The sequence below is a fragment of the Equus przewalskii genome, chromosome 12 (genome assembly GCF_037783145.1).
Source record: "Equus przewalskii isolate Varuska chromosome 12, EquPr2, whole genome shotgun sequence".
Lineage (NCBI taxonomy): Eukaryota > Metazoa > Chordata > Mammalia > Perissodactyla > Equidae > Equus > Equus przewalskii.
Genome location: NC_091842.1, coordinates 29274997 through 29291502, shown reverse-complemented (window position 1 = coordinate 29291502; position 16506 = coordinate 29274997). Strand labels below are relative to the sequence as shown.

Sequence of the window (16506 nt, the reverse complement as noted above, 5' to 3'; positions counted from 1 at the left end):
TTGTGATCTATGCCAGGCTCTTTCACTAACCCGGCTGTGAGACCTTTGGGCAGATCTGAACATCCGGGTCCTTGAGGTGCCCGTTGGAAGACAGCAGCTGGAGGAAGTGCTCCCTTCCAGCTTTAGGCATCTATGGGTTCAGAAAGGTGCTTCTCAATGTTTTTAAAAATTATTATTGCTTCCACCACACCCCCCCCCCCAAGCCCTTGTAGCATTTTTTCCCTAATTGCTCCCCTGTGAAATTTTGACACCATTGCTATCCTGTTTATCTGCTTATGGACTGTGTGTATATCTGTGCCTTTACATAAAAAGAGTAAGATTATTTTGCATCTCCCCCTAAAGAACCAATTTTCACCCCCTCAGGGATGATGCAGGCTCCTTTAAGAAAGCATGTTGTAGCATAAGGGCTTATCTTTTCCTTTAGCTTCTGGAACTCAATAAAATAAAAAGCCAGTCTGTGCTTTAAAAGAAAAGACTCATTGGAAAAGAATAAATAAAAAGCAACTAACTTCTTTTTGGAACGAGGCCGTTGTAGACTTTCCACGGCAGGACTCTAGAACTCAGCATCTTCCCTGGCCAGCATCACCTTCTTCGTTCTTGGGCCAGCTTCATCTATGCATTCACACACCGTGTGCCAAACCTGGGGCTGGAGTATGGAGACCAGGGGAGAGTAATGGTTAATTTAATGTGCCAACTTGACTGAGCCATGGGGTGCCCAGATGTTTGCTTAAATGCTGTTCTGCGTATGTCTAGAATGATGTTTCTGGATGATATTCTTATTTGAATCAGTAAACTGAGTAAAGCAGATTGCCCTCCCCAATGTGGGTGGGCCTCACCCAATCAGTTGGAGGCCTGGATAGAAGAAACAGGAGGAATAAGGGAGAATTTGCTCTCTCTGCCTGACAGTTTTGGGGCTGGGATATTGGTCTTCTCTTGCTCTTGGACTAGAACTTACACCATCCGGTCCCCTGGCTGTCCAGTTTTCAGACTGGGACTAGGGCTGTACCACCAGCTCTCCTGGTCTCCAGCTTGTAGACGGCAGATCCTGGGATTTCTCAGTCTCTGCAACTGCATGAACCAGTTCCTTAGAATGAATCTCCTTCTGTTGGTTGTGTTTCTCTGGAGAACCCCGACTCATCCAGGGAGCTTGGGGAGAGATGAGGATGGAGAGGTTGGTAGGGGCTAGATCATGCTGGCTTTGCGGGTCACTGTTGTAGCAGATGTGTATTTTGCCCCCCACACATCCCCTTTACTCGGGCTGGCTCTGTGTGCTTTTCTGCCAATGGCTGGCATTTGAGGCCTTCATCAGAGGATGACTCAGGCTATTGGAGCCACCTTGCTATATTGTGAACTGAGCTTACATCTCCTAGGTTGGTCCACAGCCAGTGATTGACTGGTGGGGAGCACAGACCGCTAGTCGCCTTGTCTTGAGACAGAACAAACTCTGAGGTGCAACTTCCCCTCCACAGCTCCCCACAGGGTCAGGCTGGGGTTGGGGCATGACCTGAAATTTCACCCTTCTTTATTTCCTTCTCCTCTCTAGCCAGTTTCTCCAGCCTCTCGAAAGCATTTCCTTAGTAAATCACATGTACTAGAATCCTGGGCTCAAGATCTGCTTCTAGAAGGAGCTAACCAAAGGTAGTCATAGTAAGCAGTAGGATTTTCTCATAAGAAAAGTGGGAAAGCACTGAGGGTTTTTAATCCGAGAGTGAACTTCTAAGATTTGAAAGCTCTGCCTCCTAATCCTACTCTGGCTTCATCACATTTGTTCTTGGTTAAAGTAGGCTTTTCGTTCTCCTCCTCTGGAGTGAGTGGATAGACCCCTCGAAGTTTCCCATTTCCCAGAAGCCAGTTGAGTTCTTTCACACCTAGATTTGTGTGTGTGTTTCTGAACTTGGGTGGGCTACTCCCAGATCTCTGTCAATTCTCCTCTGTTCTTCCAACCAATATTTATTGACTACCTACTATATATATATGCTCCCTATGCATCCAGTCTTTTGACTTCTTGGACCCCCCACACTACTTACATTCAAGCAGCCCTCTTAGTATCTGGGCCCTATATGGTTCTTTGTATCTCTTGTTTGACTCTGATCTTCAGAAAGTTCTAAGTATACTAATAACATGTAAAACTGAGTTTTGACAAAGAGCTTCCATAACACCCGTACTGACCCTCGTAGGTGCCTCCAATAGACCCCACATCACTTCTACACCTCGTAACTGGTTGTCCTATAGGAAGACATCAATGTCATATAATCAAATACCAGAAGAGACTTTTTTCTGGGTATCCCTGAAGGACCATCTAAGAATAGGCTATGCAAATATACCATCAGGATGCTCCGTTTATATTTGCTTTGCGCTATCAAATAAACACACCTCTCTAAAAATAGTTTTGCAGACTCAGTGGTGGATTGTTGTTGGTCTTCTTCTCACTGGTCTTCAAAGGCATCGTGTGAAGTAAGATAGTTTATAACCATCCCAAGACTTAAAATTCTTTGGCTATGGTCCTTGCACGAATTATAAGTATTTCTTAAATTCCATTTTCTGTAAGGTGAATTCACTTATCACCCCTCTGCATCCCCACCTCAGTATCCTGAATGATACAACGGTGGCCCAGAATAAGTGTTTCCTCACCAACCAGCGGATCGTTCCCATTGAGCCCTGATTTATCCTGCCGCACCTCCCTCCTGAGTAACGATTTAGGAATGCAGAGATTCCATCTAGTCATTGCCTTTGTGCTGTAGAGCTAGAAGCTTCTCGTTTTCCATGGGAAAGCAAGGCATTACAATGACAAGCCGTTCTGACAAGAGCCTGACAAATGTCAGTCAAGACCATGGGGAGAGTGAGATCTTTCTGACAACTCTATTATTTTTCTTTATCTCCAAGTCCTTGGGGGGTAATCTTTTCTTGAGAGGAATTAAGCTCTCCCTCTTTCTCTTGTTCTACATGAGAGAATGGGGAAAAAAAAACTGGATGATTTGTAAACATCTTTCCAGGTATAACTTTTACAAGTCTGTCAGATACACCATCTATGAGAGAAAGAGCCTGACGTACAGCTTTTCTAACTATGAAAAACTGTATATGTGGACGAACAAGGTGGCCCCCGCATACAGCGATCCCATTTTTCCCACGAGGAGATTCTCAGCTCTCCAATATGTTTAGCCAAATTACATTTACAATTTACAGTTACAGGATATAGATAAAATCCTCTTGTATCTAACTAGCATAATGAGTTTATTGTTTAGTTACACGTATTTTTTAAATTACATATAGAATTATAATTTCGAAATAAGGCTTCTTTTTACTTGCATCTCAGGAAACAGTTTTGTTCAAATTTTTCACATGCGTGAGCTACGTGATTTTCTCTGGCATGACTGGAGTCAACTTGGAGTGATTTCACAGGTTTTCTGAACATGTCACTTTCACTTTCTTCCAAAGTATTTGAGAAACAGTCGTTTTTGAGTTCACATAGGAGCTGCAACTAGAAATTTATTCCAAGCCACCAGTCCTAATTTGCAAAAATTTAGGACACTTCTTCTTTTATAGTGAAACTTAAAATACAGAGATATGCATAAAACATGTGGATGGTTCAATGGATAATTAGAAAGCTTTTGTCACAGCCACCCAGACAAAGAAATAGAATATTTCCAGGTACTCAAAAGATCAAAACTCATTTCTGCTCGCTGGAGGTATAAACTATCTTAACTTTTGTGATAAGAAAAGCATGAACAGTTTTTTAAAAAAATATTTGTTCTTGGAGCTGGCCCCGGTGGCATAGTGGTTAAGTTCACATGTTCTGCTTCAGCAGCCTGGGGTTCATGGGTTCAGATCCCGGGTGTGGACATACACAGTGCTCATCAAGCCATGCTGTGGCAGCGTCCCACATACAAAATAGAAGAAGATTGGCACAGGTGTTAGCTCAATTGTCAGCAACAATCTTCCTCAAGCAAAAAGAGGAAGATTGGCAACAGATGTTAGCTCAGGGCCAATCTTCCTCACCAAAAAAAAAACAAAAAAAAAGTTTGTTCTGTGTATGTCTATTGATTGCATGATCCCAACTCTTTGTTTCATTGTAAAGTCATTTTGCAGGTTTTATTTATAATGAAAACCAACACTTGCAATAGTAAAGCTGTACTCCCAGGAATAATTACTAAATGTGTGTTAAATTTACCTGCTTCCTTGTTTACGGATGCTGTCTTGAGACCTCTGTAAGCATCCAAAGCTAGCACTGATTGAGGTCGTTTCGGAATAGTGTTTTCTCCAAGAAGTACCTTGTTCTTCCAAGTAAAGCAGTGGCAAATGTGTCCCATAATTTGAGAAACAATCAGAGGACTTGTGTATAAGATGACTCACACTTTTCTGAGGTGTGATTTTGAGCCAATCTCTTCCATGGTTTGCAGGCCTATGTGGCATTATTTCAATTCAAATTTTCTTTAATAATAAAGTATTTCAAATACAGACAAACTTAAAGAGTTATGCAGTGAAGAACCATATACCCTCTACCCAGGTAACATTTTGTTATACATTTTGTTATATTTGCTTTATCATGCCATCCATCCATCCATTCATTCAGCCAGCCAGCCAGCTATCCATCCATCTTATTTTTTTTTTTGATGCTTTGCAAAGGAAGTTGCTGTGTTTCACTATTCAAAATAATGTTAGAGATGGAGAACAAAGTAGTGGTTTCCAGAGGTTAAGGGATGGGTGGAAGGAGTAACATGAGGGTGAGTGTAGAGGGCATCACAAGGGAAATCTTCCTGGCGATGGAATAGTTCTCTATCTCGACTGTGGTGGTGGTTTCACATATCCACACATATGATCAAATGACATAGAATTATACACATCTACGTTGTACCAATGTCAACCTCTGGCTTTTGATCTTGTATCAAAGTTGTGTAAGATGTAACCCTCAGGAGAAACTGGGTGATGGACACAGGACCACTTTGTACTATCTTTGCAACTTTGTAAGCATCTGTAATTACTTCAAAATAAAAAATTGAAACAAAAAACCCCAACAGGAATAAAGAGTAAATTTGAAGCCCCCAGACATTATTGTGAAGGCAGAGATGTTGTGATCAAGAAGTGAATAATTATAAGAAGAGGAGTTAGGAAGCCAATGGTGGCAAAGCAGAGAGACGGAAAGAATATGGGTTCTTAAGGTCATTGTCGAATCACAAAATTAAGTAACTCTCCTAGACATCTTCTTATGGGAGGTAATACATTTTTCTCTGTTTAAGCCACTTTACTGACGACAGTATTCTTATTGATTTAAGCAGTAAGGAAGCTAACCCTGCTAGCTTCATAGAATAAAACTTTTTAAAGCAAAAATGTTGTGATGAGCAACGTTATATATGTCTCTGTGTATAGGTGTGAGTTTCTCTAGAGATATGTCTAGGAACCAAATTGCTGGATCAACGAGCGTGAGCATCTTCAACTTTACTACCTGTTTTATTAAAACTAGAGGCCATCTGATGTTAGTTGCACCAAAAATGCAATAATTTAAAATCTTAAGACACCAGCAATTGTAAGATGGATCTAGATTTCAGAAATGTTAAAATGCAGGGGGATGGGAGGTGGAGGTTGAGGTGAAGCATCCTAGAATTAATGCAATGCTGCAGATCCCTCCAAATTCCTTTGCAAATGATTGTAAAAATTTTCACTCTCATTAGAAGTATAAAACTGAGCATTCTTCACACTCCCACAAAAACTTTGATAATTGGATGACACGGTTGTTTTTTTTTTAATTGCAGTTCTCTATGCACCTTTTCAAAATGTTTACTGTTCATTTGTGTTCCCTCTAGTGTGAACTGCTGTTGCCATTTTTTCTACTCTACTCTCAAAACTTTCTACAACGTTTTATCTTTTTCTTATTGACTTTAGGAGCTCTTTATAGGTTCTAGTTTTAGTCATTGTAAATATTTTCTCTTATATTCTGAATTCCTTTTGTAGCTCTTTTTTACATTTTTCTAATTATCTCTCTCTTCACCAAATCCACACTCTTTTATTTAAGTTTTATAACCAGTCTTCACGTCTTACGAGTGTTTCATCCTTCTTCTTCTTATTCAAATTGTCTCGCCCGTTCTTGGCTTTAACATTTCTTTGTAAATTTTAGGGTCTGCTTGTCAAGTTTTGTGAACGAAAATCTTTGAAATTGCATTGATGGTATAGATTAATATGGAACATTCCATCTCTATTTTAGTGTGTTTTCCTATCCATGAATCTGGTATACCTCTCTGAATGGTTTTCTTTTCTATCCTTCAATAAAGGGTTATATTTGTCCCCATAATGGATATGCAGATCTTTTGTTAGATTTATTCCATGGAATCTTATTTATTTATTTGTTTTTGCTACTATGAATAAGACATTAAAAATTACATTTCCTAATTTAGTGTTGGTGGTGTTCAAATACACTAATTTTATTTGAGTTTGTACCCATATTTTTTTTAAAAAAATCAAATAGTTTGTCTGGATAGTCTCTTGATTTTCTTATGTAAATAATCATACCAAATGCAAATATTTCTTCAAATATTAAGGATTTTTCCTACTATTCCTAGTTTGCTAGCTTTATTTTTTAATACATGAATGAATGTGGAATTTTATTGAATGCTTCTTCTGCCTCCATGAAGATAGTTATCATTTCTCTCCTTTAATCTGTTATGTAGTAACTTATATTGATAGATTGTCTAATGTTTCCTCATCCTTACCTTCCTGGAATAAACTCTAATTGGTTATGGCTGTTCATTTATTTTTAAGCTGCCAGGTTTTGTTTACTAATTTTTTGTTTAGGATTTTTACACCTAAATCTATAAATGAGATTGACATCATTTTCCTTGCCTGGTTTTTGATATCAAGGGTATTAACCTTATAAAATTAACTGTACCATCCTCCTCTTTGTCCATTCTTTTAAAAATGTTTTATGTGCAAAGGATTATATATTCCTCAGAAATGTGTAGATCTTGCCTAAAATAAACCACATGAGCCAGATAATTGTTTTATTCTTTTCTTCTCATTCCTTTTTTGTTTGTTTCATTATGTTCTGCTCATTTTAAAAACCGTTTTTTCCTGCTTTCTTTGAATTCACTGTTTATTTTCTAATATTCAAGCTAAGCGTTTAGCTCATGCTGTATCTTTCTTCTTTTATAATATATGTACTTAAGGCTATTCACTTCCCTTAAAGTACTTCATGAATAAAATCTCATATGTGTTGATATTCGTTCACTCCTTCATTTGTTCATTCATTCGACATGCCCCTACTATGACTCAAAATTCTGTGTGTGTGCTAGGGGTGGTGTAGTAACCATAGCTGTTGGGCCCCATAGAACTTGCATTCGCATGAGGAAAAGAGAAAATATACACAGAAATAAATCATGTCAAGTGACATTTGAATTATTGAGAAGCACGTTTTTAAATCTGCAAATATATGGTGAGTTTTTCATGTGGCTATCAAATCATCTGGAGGTTTGACTTTTGTTTTCCTTTGTGATTTCGGAATGTGGTCTAAATGCTACTGATCCTTGCTTTATGACCAAAATATGGTCAGTTTTTGTAAATATTGCCATATGGGCTGGAAGAAGTCATTCTTTAAATCTGGGGCATAAGAATGTTTACATTTTGCCGTATTCAACTTATTTCTGCTTCTCCTCTAACAGATATGAGATCAATTCAGGCTCTGACTCTGTGGGATGCTTTCAAAGGCTTTACTGCTTTATTACCTTCCCAAGACAGAGTAAATGGCATATTGAACTAAGCCAGGAGAGCAAAATATAGGATACATATGGCACCATGTCCACTCCTTCATCTGTGGCGGACATTACTAATCAATCATGGAGCTTAACCCAACTGTCCTGGCAATCATTAATTAATCAGAGCTGGCACGAGTAATAAAACTTTTTGACAGAAGTGACAGCTTTGGGGGAAGATCACTTGATATTTTGCCCTGGAAATTTTGACCTTTTCTTGAAATTTCTTTGTAAATGTATCTGGTGGGTATATCAGAAAGACTGTGGACTGTCTGATGCCAGAGTTAGCATTTTAAAAAATGAATGAATGCTCTACCATATCTGCATATCAAGCCCATGGGAGACATGACTGATCCGTCCCACCATATTTTCTCATCCAGTCTGAACTGAGCCTCAGAATCTTCCTCACCACAACATGCCAGACAACAACTTGATATGTAAGGTAAAACCTTTGATCATCCTTGAAATACTGGGCTTTAACTTGAATAACATGCTCCTCCTTCATCTGTGCAACTTTCATCCTTAAAATCCAGAGTGACCAATTTCCTCTGAAGTAAAAATGAGGACATATTCTTATAGGTATGTGAAGAATTGACTCCTTTTCTCCTTAAGTAATATTCTGGAAAGGGATATTAAGTAACTGTGCTGGAAAGAAAATCTTCCTCCTGTACTAGAAACAACCAAAGACAGCAAAATCTAATTTCCAAGCATGAAATTCAAAAAAAGAACAAAATGCAATTCAGCAGAGAAAAAAAAAAAATGCATGCTGTCACTTCTCAGCGGTGAGGACGATAATCTGAAACAGATATTAAAAGGGCATAAGACATCTGAACATGAGAATTGCTGAAACCGAGTGAGAAGCATGCTGACTTGCTGGGGCTGAGTAAAAGTCCTTCTCCAGAGGAAGAAAATAAAGGACAAAGATGGACACGAAGAAGATCAGATCATAGTTCAAGAATGGGAAGACCGTGGCAAGGCTGGCTGAGCACTAGCCGAGGTGACCTTTCCATTTTAGGTGATTTTCATATCAGAACATCCTGGACTGGCTTCCAGAACTTTATTAGGTAATAAAGGACAGGGGGAAGAAAGAAGGATACATTGGACAAATTTGGGAATAGGAAATGAAAGTATGCAACATCTGTTATCTCCTTGACGAAGTACTTAAGAAGGACCACGTCATAAGACATGGTACATGGTACAGTTATAGTTCATCAAGCAAGAGTGAAGATTAAAGATTGCTGGGAAGACATCCTACTTGCAAAATAGGAGCTGAATTGGAGGAAAAACATCCATGTCCACGCCAACCTAGGGCCATCAAGGGAGGCGGGAGGCAACGAACACAGCCTCTTTCCTTAGGACCTTCAGAACAGACGTTACTCAACAGTCCAGTCTCAGAATTAGATTTATGCGTGGGCCCCTTCTTCTGTTTCTAGTTTCTCCATATTTCATGATGTATTTTGGGAGAAAAAAATACTTTTCATGATGCCAACTTGCCTCCTTTCAGCACATTAAAAAAAAGGGAACGATTGGCTGAGGCTGTCATGATGATGGGAATAATTTTGTCGCTGTGCAATTTGGCTCTTGCTGTAAAGTGAAGCGCACATTTTCCTCCAGTGTATTTTAAGCGAGAGACTTCTAAGTAAATGGGAGGTGGCTGATTTTATTTCTGTATGCAGCCAGCCTTCACTGGCACGAGCTTTGATTTGGCCCAATCAATTTTGTATTCATGCTGAGAAGCGAGTTGATCAAGATCAAGCAACATCTGTATGCATTTATCTGGATTGGGAGCAAACATCGGAGCCGCTCCTCTGAAAGGTTCTCAGCCCTCCAGGGTCTGGTGCAAGACTCCTGGACAATGACCTTTCCAACTCCTGCAATTTCGTTCCATCCTTAAATAACTACAGTGACTCTTTACCACATCACTTCTTTGTAATTTATAGGGTTGTTTTTAGAAGTCTAGCTCTGGCAAATTTGAGAGTTTATTTAGTAAATCTTCTTGAGATGGTTAAATGGTCTTCAAAAAGTTACCCAACTGAGGATGCCAGGGTTGGGACGTCAATCCATATATTAACACGACATTTCTGTAGCTACATCTGTCTTGGTCTTCACCTTCTTTTTATTTCCCCTTTCCTCACTGTCGTCAATTTCGTGTGCCAGCAGCTCTATGGCTTGAGGAGGGTTGTAAACATCTTCTTGTTCAATTACATCAGGATTTTTTTTTCCTTTATGTCAGCAATTAAATTTATGAGGGGAAAAAAAAAGTTCACCATCTAAACCTAAACAGACACGGTCGAGCTCAGAGTAAATAAAAGCAGAATGCAATCAACTCACGGCTGTAAAGTAGAAATGTGGCAGTGGAATCCGAAAGACCTGGCTCCAAATCCCAGATTTGAATTTGGCCGGAAGTTATCTTTCGTCCTCAAACCGTTGTTTCCTACTTTCCAAAATGGGGTGAAAGATTGCAATTTCATAGAACTTTTGGGAGAATTACATGAGATTAAGTACGTATACAGCAGCTACTCCAAAAATGGTCAGTCCCATTTTCTTTCCTTCTCTATTTGCGTAGAGGGGCAAGCTGGTTGCGTACAGGACCCACAGTGTAGGTATCTTTGTTTTCCCAGGACCTGGACTACAGTAAGTGCTTAGAGAATATTCAGCGGAAGGAGTAAGTAAGGCCATCAATGAGAGATATTGGGTTTCATTCTTACTTTTGGTTTAGGCCATTTAGGTCTTAGGATGGGGGTGAGCTCAGTCGATTAAGGCCTTACTACTCCATGGGTGGTCTCTGGCACAGAAGCATGAGCATCACCCACGGGGAGATGGTTAGAAATACAAAATCTCAGGCCGCCCCATGGTCCTACTGAGTCAGAATCTGCCTTTTAAAAATGTTTTTATTTTTAAATTATTAATTTACTTAAAACATTCAGATGTAATTGACATAGAACATTATGTTAGTTTCAGGTGTACACCATAATGATTCGATATTTATATATGTTGGGAAATGATCTCCACGATAAGTCTGGTTAACATCCATCACCATAAATAGTTACACATTTTTTTTTCCTGTGATGCCTTTTAACAAGATCTGGGGTGATTTGTGTGCACGTTAAAGTTTGAGAAGCGAGAGATCAGAGCCCTTGATTATAAAGCCAAGAGTGTTGAGTTGGTTTCCCATGCCACCTCTGCTGACAACAGATCAACTTGACCTTGCATTTGGTCTTGAGGGGATCCCAGTGTGGGATCAGAGCAAATGAATCTTTCCCACTATGGGATAGGGGAAACAACCCTGTTCATGACAGGTCAAGAGTGTCATATTTCCCCCTTCATCTTGTAGAGTATTATCCTCTTAAATAGTATACCTACATCCAGATCCAAGAAAAAGCGTGCCAGCAACAGACCCAGCAGCCACTCTGTACGGTCCTTGCAACGACCCACTTGGCAGCCGAGGCTCCAGGAGGTCCAGTAGGTTGCCTGAGGTCACATGAGTAGAAACTGAGAGCTGAGAGTCAAGCTCGGAGCTGTCTGATTCTAAAGGCTTCTCTCTGAACAGATCTGCTACCCTCCTTCCCAGCCAGCCCTCCCCACTGATGCCAGGCACCTTTTTAAAGTACAGCTGGGAGACCTGATGCAACCTGATGCTTTTTTCTGTGTGCATCAGCATTGCAGAAGGCAGACGCCCAACCCCAGAAATGCCTTAGTTGGAATATAAGAGCCTCTCTCGTTTTGCCCAATCTACCCTCCTTGCTTGTCTCTTCTGCCCTCCTTTGCATGTTGCATGCCTCAGCGCTTTCCTGCTCAGCCTAGGCTGCCTCTCGCCTCTGTGCCTTTGCTCAAGCTGGTCCCTCCACCTAGGGGGCCCCTTCCTGCACTTGCCCACGTGGCTAACAAATGCGTGATGGCATTTAAGGATTTCTTTCTCAGTGATGCTCTCCCCGATGTCCCCAAGCAGAACTGAATTCTTTCTCCTTGGATGTCTCCATCAAAATAGGTATCACATTATTAAAATGACTGTTTTGTGTCTAAGTTCCTCTTCCCTACCAACCTGTGAGCTTGAGGACCAAGACCCCGTGAGAGGCAGTGCAATAAAGAGCACAGTGTTGGAGCCAGACCTGCCGCACTTCAAATCTCAAAGGCTGCATGACTTCGGGCAAGGTAATTAAACTTCTCTGTGCCTCAGTTTCCTCTTCTGCGAAATGGAGATAATAAGAGTATCTACCTCTCTGGGTTTTTGTGAGCCTTAAATGAGTTAATACGGGTAAAATGCTTAGAGCAGTGCCTGGCACATAGTAGGTTTTATTTAAGTGTCTGTTACATAAAATTTTGTTTCTCTCTTCACATCCCAGTTGCACACAGTGAGCACTGAGAAAGTGATTTTCAAATGAATGAACGAATGAACGAATGAATGCCTTGGGGGCTGCCTTTATTGGCTTTCTCTCTGTGGCCAGGAAACTCCCCCACAACTTTTAAAACTTCAAGAATGGAAAAGCATTTGCAAAAAAAAAGAAACCAATTTCCAGCTTCTCGATATTTCTAATCTCTTCCCACAGATCTTCTCCTAATACAAGAACCTACATTTTCATCCCTTCCTTTTCTCTCCCTGGTTGTTGATTAATGATGGTATCAGTCCGTTCTTACCGTAATCCCTCACATTTTCCTAAGTCTGCATAAAAACATGCAATTTGTAGAGATTCTCCCTTATTTGGGGAAGGCGCAGCCCGAGCGGATGCACGCACAGTGGGATGAGGCATGAGCAGAACCGCCGACGCCAGGGGCTCCTGGAATAACAGCCCGGCCCCTGCTGGCGTGCGCGCAGGTATCTTGCTCCACCGAACAGCTGGCCTTTATTTCCATCTGTGCTGCCTCATTTTGATTTTGAAAGGAAGACAACCTGTCAAAGCAAACCCAAGAGCTTGGCTGGCTGCAAGGACTTGAAAGGGCAGAGTTTTTATTTTTTCTGGGCTTTCTTGTGGTTCTCTGGAGAAACACAGAACTATCTTAGCATTTGAAAAGGGAGAAGATAGCGTGGTGGTGAAGTCGTTTGGAGGCAGACACACTTCGATCTGAAACCCAAATCTCCTACTTATTAGCTATGCAATGTTGTGTAAGTTCCAGAACCTCTCTGAGCCCCAAGGTTTTTTCCCTAAACTGTAATATGGTTCTAATTTAAAGAAAAGCAAACTGCATAAGCTAATTCATGCAAATCACACTATGCCTCACTCATAGTCAGTACTCAATCTGGTTATTTTGTAGACATGTATATATAGACACATACACATGTACACAAGACATCACACGTCCTATTTGACACCACTTTTTTCAATCAATTCTATTTCTCCTTGATTTAAGTACTTTTTGCACAGTAAGTACACAATATATGTTTGAACAGATGGATGGGTAGATGAGTAAACTCCTGAAAGAAATCCTTTTATGTGTATACCCATATCCTATACATCAGTTAGGATAAGCCAAGTTACACCGTGGTAACAAACAGCCCCCCGTTGCCACAGCTTGAACAAAAGTCAACTACAGGTCACCTCGGGGTTCTCCTCCTCTCTCCAGGACCCAGTTAGATGGAACAGCCACTCTGGGGTGTTGCGGGCACCATGATAGAGGAAAAAGTCCATGGAAAACCACGCTGGCTCTTAAAGTTTCCATTCAGAAGTGATATGTTTTATTCCTGCTCACCTTTCATTTGACAAGTCACCTGCCCACATCTAACCTCAATGGGGTGAGGCAGTGCAATTCTCCACATGCCCCAGGGAAGAACTGGTGGCATTTGGTGGAAAGTGCATTGTGACAAACCTGTTACCCTCGTGTACTCATGACATTCTCGTTGTCATGTCTAGACAGTAGGCGGGCAGTAACTGCATCGTAAGTCCCCCATTTCTAAGGCCACAGAACACTGCAGAGGGAGTGAGTACAATGCCCATCACATGCTCTTTCTGCACCTGGGGGAACACACAACGGCATTGGTCAGAAAGTACCACGGCTACATTTCCCCATGGCACGCGGAGTCTGTTTACAGCTCAGATTTGAACGAAGAATAAGTAATTCTTCTCACCCAAACAGATAACTAGACCTCACGGAGTCCCCCAAAAGAATATTAATTCAGAAAAGAGGACAGAAGTACCGCAACGGGCCACTTGGGTGAGGAAGGAGAGAGAGAGGATGAGATGTCATGTGGCAACAGAGTGAGTGCTTAGGGCGTTAGGATAAAAGCAAGACATGACCATTGCAACATAGAATAAAGCAATGTGGGACCCCCAAAGACCCTTCAAACCAGACAAGGATCATCCTCTTAGCCACACTGATCACGAGGCCATGTCACTTCCTTAGCAAAGAACAACCGGAGGCTGAGATCAAGTTGACGTGCTGGTTAACCCATGTCTCCTTTGGAAGTGTCCACCTGTCCCAGGTCCTGTCCAACAGACAGCACTGTTTGTACTGCATGATCCACCCTTGTGGCCACAGCTGATTGCACCAGGGTGAGTCCATTTGATCCAAGAGGAATCAGTGCCTAGTTTGGGCTGAGCCAATCAGATTTGTTTTTCAAGATTCTAAAGAAAAAGAGATAGAGAAATATAGATCGCTTAGTCTGCAATTTATGTAGCATTCATTCATTCATTGATTCATTCAACTGATTTTTATTAAATGCCCACTTGGGGATCCAGAACCCCCAAATCCTGACGTCACAGTTTCCATCCCCATTCAGCCCGACAGTCCTTCCTTCTGTCTCCCTGGTTGGGGATGACATTGATAGGAGAATACTTCAGTCAATGTGATGCTTCTCGTTGCACGGTTGTGCTCCAGAATGCTGAATTATTTTGCCACTTTAATAAAATTAAATTTTAAAATTAAAAAAAAAAATTATCCAGGTAGGTACCCTTCTATAAAGACACCTGACTTGAGAATCAGTCTTCCGATTATTCCAGTGGAGGGATGCAGAGGAGGAAATATCAGGAGACCCCACTCCATCTCCCAACTTCTTTACAGAACTCTGCCTTCATTGTTTGTGCCCAGAAGTTCTGCATTCCACACACGTGGAAGAGGTCTCGGGTTCACATCCCCCTTCCCCGTCTATCAGAAAGCACAGGCGAACGCCACTGCTGGCAGATGCTGTGGACGTGGGAGAAATGCACCGAGACAGATGACGCTAAAAATCGCTCGTGCAAAATACACCAGAGTGAACCCCTGTGGCGATTGTCATCCGCTTACACCCCAGATCGGCTGGGGGAGATCCAACTTAAAACAGCCTGTCTTGCTGTCTCCACAGGCACTTATTTTTGGCAGATTGTGTATTATCCCAACTTTTGCTTTAGGAAACATTGTCACTTTCCATATACTGTCCACTCAAATGTCCTTTGCCTGGAAAAGGGCCCAGTCCAGCTGGAGTAGGTCCCCTTCATAGTGAGAGAACTTCCGTCTCCTGAAATTGCATGAGAATAAGATAAATAACTGAAAGAAAGAAAGAGTACGGGAAAGAGGGGAAGGACAAGGCTAGGACATCCCTCTCATTTTAATTTCAATCCAATTTAATCCAAATTCCTAGAAATAGTTACTCTACAGTGGTTTCCTAAAGATCCTGGAGTTGCCACCTGATTAAAACCTTCTGTTTCCAGCCAGGGCTGTCAGTGGAAAGACCTTCAGTGAACAGTGTTCACAGCGGCTGGAACCACTAAGTACAGTGTGTCCTTAGATCTCCTCAGTGCTTGGCTCATGAGAGATGCTGGTGAAACGGCTGATGAGTCAGATGCCAACGTGTAAACCCAATCTTTGAGTTGATGAGGCAAACTCCACAGACAGACTCTGCTCTATCTTCTAGCTTTCTCCGTTCAAGTGTGGCCATCCTTGATTCTTGCTCCTTTCTATCCTGGGTTCTTGACTAGGTTTGTTTTTAGATCTCTGTGAGCTTATTGGTCAATGAACCCCATGTTGGTACCCATGGCTGTTTGGAGTCCTGGGAGTGATGGAAAGAAGACAAAGTCCGTTGTGGCTGGAGAGGGAGATTTCATTTCATGCCTAGAGGACTCCCCGGGCAGACAGTCTGTGGTCTCCATCGCTGTGTTGATAAGCACTTCTGATCAAGGCATTTATAGATGTCACAGCAAGCCTCAGCATAGCATATCCGGTCTTCTCCCAGGGGTCGCCCTTCCTAGAATTGCAGCCCTCCCTTCACCCAGTGATCATCACAGAAAATGTGGTGGGGAAAATATTATTAAGGTGGATAAGTAGAGTCAGGAATGTTTAAGCTCCATTTCCATCGTCCCTGGAGATGCTTAATGCTCTCCAGTTGGGTCATCGGCCCTGAAGGACCCAGGTGTGTGAGGACATCATAGCACAAGCATCCAGAGAATACTAAAATTATTTCCATTTTCAACTTAAAATCATTCCAAACAATGGGAGTAGGGGTTCTCCCCAGGCAACTTTATTATGGTACTGCCCAAACCTTGGTCACTCCCATGCCACGGTCATCAATTTTCTACATATCTGCATTCCTCAGTGGTTAGAATTTAATCACTTTTTAAAATCAGCTCATTTGATTTTTTAAAATACATTTATTTTAAGGGGAAATTTTGCATTGCTTCTATGTTGTACTCCAATAAAAATTTGCTTACTTTTTAAAAAAGGAAATGTTATTTCAAGACTCCAAGAGTCAAATCAGTATCATCTGTCATTAAGAGAAGGAAAGAGTAAAAATAAACACAATGATATTTTTACTTATGTCTATCCTAATTAAATAGAATAATATCTTTAAAAAATTTTTTTCTCT

The 16506-nt window shown here is 41.2% G+C and overlaps 1 long non-coding RNA gene across 1 annotated transcript in view; it reads right to left on the bottom strand.

Annotated features, from left to right (window-relative positions):
• Positions 1–10609: 10609 nt before the first annotated feature.
• Positions 10610–16506, bottom strand: part of LOC139074747 (uncharacterized) — a 58386-nt gene continuing 52489 nt past the window's right edge. The window contains exon 5 of the long non-coding RNA XR_011524468.1: positions 10610–14293. This is a non-coding gene — a long non-coding RNA (uncharacterized lncRNA). The remainder of the gene's footprint in view (positions 14294–16506) is intronic.